The sequence below is a fragment of the Canis lupus genome, unplaced genomic scaffold (assembly GCF_011100685.1).
Source record: "Canis lupus familiaris isolate Mischka breed German Shepherd unplaced genomic scaffold, alternate assembly UU_Cfam_GSD_1.0 chrUn_S1286H1463, whole genome shotgun sequence".
Lineage (NCBI taxonomy): Eukaryota > Metazoa > Chordata > Mammalia > Carnivora > Canidae > Canis > Canis lupus.
This window is the reverse complement of record NW_023330110.1, coordinates 10,996-19,115: the sequence shown is the minus strand read 5'-3', so window position 1 is coordinate 19,115 and position 8,120 is coordinate 10,996. Positions and strand designations below refer to the sequence as shown.

General features: G+C 55.0%; 1 non-coding gene across 1 annotated transcript; it reads left to right on the top strand.

The window, feature by feature from the left end:
• Positions 1 to 3,861: 3,861 nt before the first annotated feature.
• On the top strand, positions 3,862 to 3,958 carry MIR8901 (microRNA mir-8901). The gene has a single exon (NR_128872.1). It is a non-coding gene; the product is annotated as a microRNA mir-8901 (primary transcript).
• The last annotated feature ends 4,162 nt before the right edge of the window (positions 3,959 to 8,120 follow it).

The window sequence follows — 8,120 nt, the reverse complement described above, 5'->3', positions numbered from 1 at the left end:
GGTGACTGTGAACCCCACTTTGGTCTGATATGGACCTGCTGACTCTAGTTCCCACCTGTGCCTCACCTCGAACTGTTGACTCTGGTTCTTTCAAGGGCCTCACCTGTACCTGGTGATTCTGGTCCCCACCTGGGCCTCACCTGGACGTGGTGACTGTTGTCCCCACCTGGGACTCACCTGGACCTGGTTACTGTGTTCCACACCTGGGCCTCACGTAGACCTGGTGACCGTGGTCCCCACCCAGCCTCACACAGATCTGTTGCCTCTGGTCCCCACCTGGGCCTCATGCGTACCTGGTAACTCTGGTCCTCACCTGGGCCTCATCTGGACCTGGTGACTCTGGTCCCCACCTGGGCCTCACCTGGATTTGGTGACTCTGGTCCCCACCTGGACCTCTCCTGGACCTGGTGACTCTCTTTCCAACATGGACCTCACCTGGACCTGGTGACTCTTGTCCCCACTTTGACCTAACTCAGACCTGGTGAATCTCATCACCACCTAGGCCTCACCCAGACCTGATGACTCTTGTCCCCAGCTATGCCTCAACTCGACCTGATGAGTCTGGTCCTCACATGGGCCTCACATGGACCTGGGACTCACCTGGATATAGTGGCTCTGGTTCCCACATGGGGCTCACCTGATACTGGTGACTGTGGTCTCCTTCTATGCCTCACCAGGACCTGGTAATTCTGATCCCCATCTGGGCCTCGCATGGCCCTAGTGACTCTGGTCCTCACCTAGGCATCATTGGGACCTGGATACTCTATTCCACACCTGGGCCTCACTTTGACCGGGGACCTCTGGTCCCACTCTGGGCCTCACCCTTACCTGGTGACTCTGGTCACCACCTGGGTCTCACCTGGACTTGGTGAATCTTGTCACCACCTGGGCCTCACCTGGACCTCGTGACTGTGGTCCCCACCTGGGCCTTACCTGGATCTGGTGGCTCTGGTTCCCATATAGGGCTCTCCTGGACCTGGTGAATCTGGTCCTCACATGGGCATCATGGGACCTGGTTACTTAGTTCCACATCAGGGCCTCACCTCAGACCTAGTGACTCTGCTCCCCCTCTGGGCCTCACCCTGATGTGGTGACTCTGGTCCCCACCTGGTTGTCACCTGGACTGGGTGACTCTGGTCCCCCTCTGGACCTCAGCCAGAGCTGGGGACTCTGGTCCTCAACTGGGCCTCAACTGGACCTAATGAATCTACTCCCCACCTGGGCCTCAATCTGGACCTGGTGACTGTGGTCCCCACCTGGGTCTCACCTGGACCTGGTGACTCTCATTCCCATATGAACCACACCTGGACCTGGTGACTGTGGTGTCCTTCTAGCCTCACATTTACCTGGTGACTCCAGTCTCCACCAGGGCCTCACCTGGATCTGGTGACTCTGGTCTGCAGGTTGGCCTCACCTGGACCTGGTGAGTGTGGTTGCCACCTGGGCCTCCCTCACCCATACCTGGTGACTCAGGTCCCCACGTGGGCCTCACTTGGACCTGGTGAATCTGGTCACCACCTGGGCCTCACCCAGTCCTGGTGACTTTGGTCCCCACCTGGGCCTCACCTGGACCTGATTGCTGTGGACTCCTTCTTGGCCTCACCTGGAACTGGTGACTCTGATCTTATCTGGGCCTCACCCAGACCTGGTGACTCTGGTCCTCACCTGGGCATCATTGGGACCTGGTGACTCTGTTCCACACCTGAGCCTCACCTGGACATGATGACTCTGGAACCCCTCTGGGTCTCACCCTGACCTGGTGACTCTGGTCCCCATCTGGAAGTCACCTGGACCGGGTGTTTCTGGTACCCCCCTGGGCCTCAACCGGACCTGGTGACTCTGGTCCTCAACTGGGCCTCACCTGGACATGGTGAATATGCTCCCCACCTGGGCCTCATCTGGACCTGGTGACTCTGGTCCCCACCTGGGCACCATCGGGACATGGTTACTCTATTCCCCACTGGGACTCACCTGGACCTGGTAACTCTGGTCCTCACTTTGGCCTCTTCTGTACCTGGTGACTCTGGCCCCACCTGGGCCTCACCTCGAACTGGTGACTCTGATTCTCAGCATGGCCTCACCTGACTGGTGACTGTGGTTCCCACCGGGACCTCACTTGGACCTCATGTCTCTGGTCCCCACCTGGGCTTAACCTGGACCTGCTGTCTCTGGTACCCACCTGGGTAGCATCAGGACATGGTTACACTGTTCCCTAACTGGGACCCACCTGGACCTGTTAACTCTGGTCTTCACCTGGGTCACACCTGGACATGGTGACACTGGTTCCCACCTGGGTCTCACCTGGACCTGGCGAATCTGGTCCCCACCTCGGCCTCACCTGTAACTGGTGACTCTCGTTCCCACATGGACCTCACGTGGACCTGGTGACTATATGTTTCTAGCTTCTCATGTACCTGGTGACTCTGGTCCCCACCAGGGCCTCACCTGGACCTGGTGAGTGTGGTTGCCACCTGCACCTCAGCTGGACCTGGTGATTCTGGTCCCCACCACCAGAGCCTCACCCATACCTGGTGACTTAGGTCCCCACGTGGGCCTCACTTGGACCTGGTGAATCTGGTCCTTACCTGGTCCTCACCCGGACCTGGTGACTCTGGTCACCATCTGTGCCTCACCTGGCCCTGGTGACTCTGGTCCCCACCTGGACCTGGTGACTGTGGTCCCCACCTGGGCCTCACCTGGTCCTGATGACTCTGATACCCACCTGGACCTCACCTGAGTCTTACCGGGACCTGGTGACTCTGGTCCTCAGCTTGGCCTCACCTGGATCTGGTAACTGGTCCCCACCTGGGCCTCACCTGGACCTGGTGTCTCTGGTACATACCTAGGCATCATCAGGACAAGATTTCTCTGTTCCCCACCTGGGACACACCTGGATCTGTTAACTTTGGTCCTCACCTGGCCTCACCTGTACCTGGTGACTCTGGTTCCCACATGGACCTCACCTGGACCTTGTGTCTCTTGTTTCCTTCTAGCCTCATCTGTACCTGGTGACTCCAGTCCCCACCTGGGCCTCACCTGGAACTGGTGACTCTGGTCCTCTGCTTGGCCTCACCTGGGCCTGGTGACTGTGTTCCCCACCTGGGCCTCACCTGGACCTGGTGAATCTGTTTCCCATCTGGGCTCACCTGGACCTGGTGACTCTGGTCCCATTCTGGGCCTCATCTGGATCTGGTTTCTGTGGTCCCCACATGGGCCTCACCTGTATCTGGTGGCTCTAGTTGCCACATCGGGTTCACCTGGACATGGTGACTATGGTCCCCTTCTTGGCCTCACCTGAACCTGGTGACTCTGATCACCATCTGGGCCACACCTTGACTTGGTGGCTCAGGTCTTCACCTGGGTGTCATTGGGATCTGGTTAATCTGTTCCACACCTGGGCCTCACCTGGACCAGGGGATTCTGGTCCCCTTCTGGGCCTCTCCTTGACCTGGTGACTCTGGTCCCCTCCTGGGCCTCACCTGGACCAGGTGACTCCGGTTCGCACATGGACCTCACCTGGAGCTGGTACGTGTGGTGTCCTTCTGGCCTCACCTGGACCTGGTGACTCTGGTCCCCTCCTGGGCCTCACCTGGACCAGGTGACTCCGGTTCGCACATGGACCTCACCTGGAGCTGGTACGTGTGGTGTCCTTCTGGCCTCACCTGGACCTGGTGATTCTGGTCCCCATCTGGGCCTCACCTGTACCTGGTGACACTGGTCCTCAGCTTGGCCTCACCTGGACCTGCTGAGTGTGGTTGCCACCTGGGCCTCACCTGGACCTGGCGACTCTGGTCCCCACTGGGGCCTCACCTGGACCTGGTGAATCTGATCTTTACCTGTTCCTTATCCAGACCTGGTGACTCTGGTCACCACCTGGACCTCACCTGGTCTTGGTGAATCTGGTCCCCACCTGGGCTTCACCCAGACCTGGTGACTGTGGTCCCCACCTGGGCCTCAAATGGACCTGGTGGCTCTGGTTCCCACATGGGGTTCACCTGGACCTGGGTCCTGTGGTCTCCTTCTAGGCCTCACCTGGGCCTGGTGACTCTGATCCTCATCTGGGCCTCACCTGTACCTGGTGACTCTGGTCCCCTCTTGTGCCTCAGCTGGACCTGTTGACTCTGGTCCTCAGTTTTGCCTCACCTGGACCTGGAGACTGTGTCCCCACCTGGGCCTCACCCAGACCTTGTGACTTTGGTCCCCACCTGGGCCTTACCTGGAGTTGGTGAATCCGGTCCCCACCTGGGATACACCTGGACCTGGTGAATCTGGTTGCCACCTGGGCCTCAACCTGGACCTGGTCTTTTTGGTCCCCACCTGAGCCTCATCTGGTCCTGGTGGCTCTGGGTCCCACATGGGGCTCACCTGTACCTGGTGACTGTGGTCCTCACGTGGTCCTCACCCAGACCTGGTGACTGGTATGTGAGGAGTCTTCTCCAGATTCTTCCCTCCCTCCACCCCTCCCCACTGCACCGTCTCTCAAATAAATCTTCTGAAAATTAACATCAAGACATGTGAGTATCTTTATCCCCTCTTCAGAGGTGCCTTCATATGTGTAATGACCATTTTAATGCCTTTCATGGACCCACTGTGAGTCCCAACAGAAACCCCTTTTCTTTGATATTTATTGAAGTACAGTCAACACACAATGTTACAGTAGTTTCAGGGCTACGACTTAGTGATTTGACAATTCTGTGCATACTCAGATCTCCCCACAAGAAGTGTCATCACCATCTGTCCCCGTACAAAGTTGTCACAATAGTACTGACTCTATTGCCTAGGCTGTACTTTCAAAAAATATCTGTGATTATTTATTTGAGAACCAGATGCTTATAGCTCTTAATATTCTTCATCTATTTTGCCCATCTCCCACCTGTGTCCCCTCTGGCTATCAGTCGCCATGATCCATCACATTAACAAGGGAAAGGACATGGGGCAGCCCAGGTGGCTCAGCGGTTTAGCACCTGCCTTTGGCCCAGGGCATGATCCTGGATTCCTAGGATTGGGTCCCACGTCGGGTTCCCTACATGGAGCCTGCTTCTCCCTCTGTCTATGTCTCTGACTGTGTCTCTGCCTCTCTCTCTCTCTCTCTCTCTCACTCTTGCTCTCTCACTCTCTGTCTCTCATGGGTAAATAAATAAAATCTTAAAAACAAAAACAAGAGAAAGGACAAAGGCATACGATCCTCTCAAGAGTTGCAGAAAAAGCATTTGACAAAATACAACATCAAAAGCATAGTGGGGGAAATGAACTAGGGGTGGTGGAAGGGGAGGAGGGCGGGGGGGGGTGGGGGTGAATGGGTGACGGGCACTAAGGGGGGCACTTGACGGGATGAGCACTGGGTGTTATTCTGTATGTTGGTAAATTGAACACCAATAAAAAATAAATTTATTAAAGAAAAAAATAAAATCTAGTTTGATATAAAAACAAAACAAACAAAAAAAAACAAAAGCATAGTGGGTTTATAAAAAAAAAATTTTTTTTGGCATAGTGGGTTTTGAGGAAATGTATATCAACAGAATAAAGGCCGTGTAAGATGGCCCGCAGCTGACATCATCCTCAAGGCTGAAAACTTGAAATCGTTTCCCGTAAGAGCAGGAACAAGCCAAGGAAGTCCCCTCTCAGCACTGGAAGTCCTACGTTGTCAACAGACAGGAAACAGAAAAGGTTCCACACCTGTAAGGAGGGCGTCAAACTGTCCCTATTTGCTGAAGACGTGGTATTAGAAACAGGAAACCCTAGAGACTCCACCAAAAACTGTTAGAACTAATGAGTGAATTCAGTAAAGTTGTGGGACACAAATGAACAGAGATCAGTATAGCCTTGCTGTGTCCCGACAATGAGCACTCAGAAAGGAAATTAAGGACATGACTCCCTTATCAGGAGCATCAAAAAGAACAAAATAATTAGACTGAACCAAGGGAGTGCAAGACTTGTACACTGAAAATTACAAGACTTTGGGAGGACATCCTGGGCTCGTGGGGAGGGAGCCTTCGTCTTGTTAAAATGTCCACAGTTCCAGAAGCCACCCGCAGTTCCAATGTCATTCCTATCAAAATCATGGTGGCCGATTTTAGAAATAGAAAAAGCACTCCTAACATTCATCCGCCCCCACAAATGACCCTGGACAGAAAATCAGTATTGGAGAAGCAGGACAGAGCTGGACGCAGCACTTTCCTATTTCAAACGATGTCACAGAGACACAGGATAAAGCAGTGTGGTTCTCGGGCCCCCGGCTGGCTCCGTTGGTTAAGCATCCAACTCTGACCTCACCCCTGGTCTTGATCTCAGGGTCATGAGTTCTAGCCCTGTGCTGGGCTGTGGACGAAGCATGGAGCCTACTTAAACAAACCAAACCCACAGGGGTGTGGTTCTGGCATAAGCTGAAGGGGCAGAATAGAGAGCCTGGAAGAAAATGCACTCTGATATAGTCAACTGATTTTTTAAACTTAATTTAATTTAAAACCAATTAATTAACAGTATAGTGTATTATACTTTCAGAGGTAGAATTCAGGGATTCACCAGTTGGAGATAACACCAGGGCTCATGACATCACATGCCCTCCTTCATGCCCGTCTACCAGTTACCCTGTCCCTCCACTCCCCTCCCCTCCAGCGACCCTCAGTTTGTTTCCTGGGACTGAGTCTCTTTTTCCTCCATCTCTGTTTTCATCTTATTTGTTTTTCCTTCCCTTCACAGATGTTCATCTGCTTTGCTTCTTTAATTTCACCTATGAATGACACCATACGGTCATTTTCTTTCCTGACTGACTTATTTCACTTAACATGATCCCTCTAGTTCTATCCACGTCATTGCAAATGTCAAGATTTCCTTCTCTTTGATAGCTGAGTACCATTCCTATCATCTATCTATCTATCATCTATTACCATCATCTATCTCCCATCCTCTTTATCCATCATCTGCCCAAGGGCACCGAGGCTCCTCCCACAGCGTGGCTACTGTGGACCCGGCTGCTGTGGACATTGGGGTGCAGGTGTCCCGGCGTCTCACTGCATCTACATCTTTGGAGCGAGCTCTAGGCCGTGCACCTGCCGGTTGCAGGGCGGCTCTATTTGTAACTTCCTGAGGAGCCTCCGCACTGTTTCCAGGGCGGCTGCACCAGCCCGCGGTCCCGCCCACAGTGGAAGAGGGTTGAGTGAGTTTTGCAGGACGTGGTAAAAGTTTGGTCCACATTTCATTTCGCATCCTGTGGATTCCAATTCATCGTCCCTAAGTATTTCTGGGGAAGCCGGGTGTTGGGCTCCGTTTCAGTGAGACGTTTCCAAGCTCACAGGCCTCAGCTGAAGCCTGGAAGGAGGCAGGTGCGGCCCTGGGCACCGGGGCGCGGCCTACTGCACGGCCTCCTGCAGTGCCGGAGCGTCCCGCAGGGGGCGCCCGAGCCCAGGCCCCGCCCAGGGGGCCCGAGTGCGCAGGAGGCCTCGTCCACCTGCACTAATAGGAGCCCGCCTGTGCTGGGGAGGCCTGAGGAGGACGTGGGGACGTGTCCACGCTGATGAGCCCCAGCCTCCTCAGGACCCGCGGGGAGGCTTCAGGGGGACATTGGGCCGCGTTCACACTGACAGGAGCCCTGGTCTTCTCAGGACCCGCGGGGAGGCTTCAGGAAGATGTGGCGCCGCGTCCACTCTGGCAGGAGCTCCCGGGCTCCTCAGGACCCAAGTTGAGGCTTCAGGAGGACGTGGGGCCACGTCCACACTGACAGGACACTGACCTCCTCAGGACCCCCGGTGTAGACTTTGGGAAATATGGGGATGCGTCCATGCAGAGAGAAGACCCCAGCCTTGTCAGGGCCCATGGTGAGGCCTAAGAAAGATGTGGGGACCGCATCCACACTGACAGGAGTCTCCGGCCTCCTCAGGACCCACTGTGAAGGTTTGGGAAGATTTGGGGCCTCATCCTTGCTGACAGGAGCCCCCAGCCTCCTCAGGTCTTATGGTGAGGCTTGAGGAAAATGTGGGGCCATGTCAACACTGACAGGACCCCCGTCCTCCTCAGGACCTGCACTTTGGCTTCGGGACATATGGGGCTGCGTCTATGCTGACAAGAGCCCACAGCCTCCTCAGACCCGCGGTGAGTTTTCGGGGGCACGTGGGGCCATGTCC